Source organism: Notothenia coriiceps, unplaced genomic scaffold, assembly GCF_000735185.1.
Source record: "Notothenia coriiceps isolate Sejong01 unplaced genomic scaffold, NC01 NC01_scaffold00023496, whole genome shotgun sequence".
Taxonomy (NCBI): Eukaryota; Metazoa; Chordata; class Actinopteri; order Perciformes; family Nototheniidae; genus Notothenia; species Notothenia coriiceps.
The window spans coordinates 1-2955 of NW_011356197.1; the positions used below are offsets into that span (position 1 = coordinate 1).

Genomic DNA, 2955 nt, shown 5'->3' on the forward strand with positions numbered 1-2955 from the left:
CAACAGCACTCACTGCCTCGCAGCCGGAGCAGACAGTCAATTGTGTCCCCTTCCTCTACGACTAAGTCTATTGGTCAGCACCCATCATCTCCATCCAATGACTTTGACTGGGACCAGTTAAAATCTGGTCCAAAGTCAACAAAGGGAAGTAAGACCGGAAATGGGACATCGAACAGCAAAGGAGGAATCGGAGACAAGAAAAAAGTCAAGAACAGCGGATCAACCCAAAGTCAGGTTCTGGAGTACGAGATGACACAGTTTGACAAGAGGATGGCTCTCAACAAATCAGTAGCGAACATTTCAGTGAAGGATCCCCATTGCAAGATCGTGATCGGTGGTTCAAATCGGCAGGAAAGGGGGCAGAGCCAGGATCAATTATTCATCCAGCAGCAGAGCTGCTCTGAGAAGAGGAGGAACGGCATCATGACCAACCCCAAATATCATCAACAGGGTAATCAGGTTTTCCTGAGTAGGGTATCGGTTCCTCGGACTGTACAGAACAGAGGCCACCAGGATGTTCTAGAGAACTATCCCATTGGGGAAACAGAACTAAGCCTTAAACAAGCCCTGAAACTGCAGATTGAAGGATCAGACCCTGGGTTTAACTACAAAAAGGAGACTCCGTTATAGCTGGTAAGAGATACTTTTCAAAATAGTCCTTAAGAATTTAATCTTGTGGCGAAAACATCAAGCATTTGTCTCAAAGTTCAAATGAAGTCAGGGTGATGTCACGTAGGCAAGGCTTGTCTCTTCATTTGCAGTGGCTAATAATTAGGCTGATAAGTGACTTTTAGTTAGCACTCTACTGCACTCAAAACAACCGTTAGTAATTGGAGTTAATCAGACTTGCATGAATAATGCTTCAATCTGGATAAGCAGACGTTTTGCCCTCCCAAACAACATTAACCCAGATCATTCCTGTACTGTTTCAGCTGTCTTGAATGCCATTCGTCATGCAGACATTGGAGGGAATGTGCCAAAGCAACTGTTTTCATCTGCGTAAAAAAAAAATACTGGATGTTTTTTCTCATCATGGGGAGACCTCAAAACAAAACCAAGGGACGATTGTTGAATGCAGCTTATGTGAACTGATACATCGATGTGCCTACATCTGTTACAGCCTTCTTCATGTATTCATGCAAACTATCATTTTAATTTAATGTAATGCTATTTAATAAACAGTGTATGCACTTTTAAGAGTAAAATGACAGACATGCATTTGTTCTATTCACTTTGTATCCCATCCATGTTTTATCAAAGTAACTGTTTGAGAGAAACATACCAATGTTTTTTTATTATGTTATATTATGTTTGTCTCTTTGTTCACACTGACAGCAATGTACCACTGAGTACATTGTCACAAGACCAGAGGACATAACAGTAACTCATGCCGTGGTATGATTTCTAAAAGCATTGATAGTCTGCCTTTCTAGAGACCCAAACAAATCTGTGTTAACCGTGGATCAGTGTGCTAAGCCTACGTTGTGTGTAATATGTTAATAGCAATGGCAATTTTCATAACAAGCATATATACAAGCATATTTATTTTTTGGAAAAAAGCCACTTTTGCTCCATTTTTTTTGTTGCATTACGCTAAACCATGGTGCTGTGTTCAGAAGTTGCCTGCAGTTATTTTTGGACTCCCAATTTTGTTGGTTTTGTGTATTATTACAAATATGTAAGAAAGAGGGAGGTTCATTTCAAATGTAAAAAAAAGTTCATTTTGTCCCTATGGGATTTCTCAGTTGCTTGTGTGTTATTATTTTGTGTTTGCGTAAAACTATTTAAATAACCCATTGTGTACCGTCAGCAAACGTCTGGTGCTAAATGCAGCAATTTCAAGTGAAAGCAGTGTTTTAAAAAAATTACAAAAAAACAAATACATCTGTCTGCAGAGTTACGTGTACTGCAATGCAAGAAACAAAATCAAAGCTTTGTTTCCTTCTTGTCATGTGGTTCATTTCCAGTCATTCCTGCTGGATTTTTTTCAGGAGCATGGCACAAAATGGTTTAAAAAGGGTTCAGCCATCAAGACGACACATAGCTGTGAATGATATGCAGAGTTGTAAAGCCAAAGTTTGATCCAACGTAATTCTGTCCCACCTCCTCCCTGTGAGAAGCTGGAAATCGGTTCAACAGGACTTAACCCCTCGAGAGAGGAAGGGGGGGAGGTGCTCGACTGTGACGCTGAGGGAACTGAAACATCTGTTTCTCATGAACTGTGTGGAGAGCTGCGTTAGCGTTTACAGGCTCTGTCATATTTTTACAGGCTTTTCATTTTGTCAACAGTGAGCTATTTTTTGCCAAGAACTAGGATCGGGGGGGGGGAGTAGAAACGTATCGCATGCACAAACACTCAAAAGCCCTAGTGAAAGCATCAGCTCTTCAGTACTACAGTAGCTCAAACGTCCGCCATGAAGGGTCATTAGAAGGATTCAAGGCAGGATGGGGTCTAGAAGCAGTGTTGGAAAACATTCTGTATAGTCTTATTCAGCAGTTTCTCGTTTGTCTTGACTGTGTTTCGTCATCTTTGAGTTGACTGTCAGTGATTGGATTGTAAATAGCTTAACATGTAAATTCAACCTTCATTTAAAAATAATTCCTGTATTATATGAAGTGGAATTTTCTGATGTATATTAAAGTGCTTAATAAACATATTTGCTTTACTGCTGAAAAATAAATGCCTTTTTTTTGATAATTTATTTACATGCTAATAAAATGTGATCTTGCCGGTGGACATTTAAATTCATGTTTAGTATGTGATGGTAAAATAAATGGATTTCTTTGAGCCGAATACTCCTGAATCCAAGGCCAACCAATAAAAAATGTCCTATAATATGCCATTCATTTTTAATTGAATGACCAATTTATATATTATAAATACATTTTATAATACATTTCGTAGTATTGTATGTCTTAACAAACAATTAGGTATATCAGAAAAACTGCCAAAGG

General features: G+C 38.9%; 1 long non-coding RNA gene across 1 annotated transcript; it reads left to right on the top strand.

Annotated features, from left to right (window-relative positions):
• The first annotated feature begins 6 nt into the window (after window positions 1-6).
• Window positions 7-2681, top strand: LOC104954524 (uncharacterized). Its single transcript, XR_799341.1, has 2 exons — window positions 7-633; window positions 933-2681. It is a non-coding gene; the product is annotated as an uncharacterized lncRNA (long non-coding RNA).
• Window positions 2682-2955: the final 274 nt, after the last annotated feature.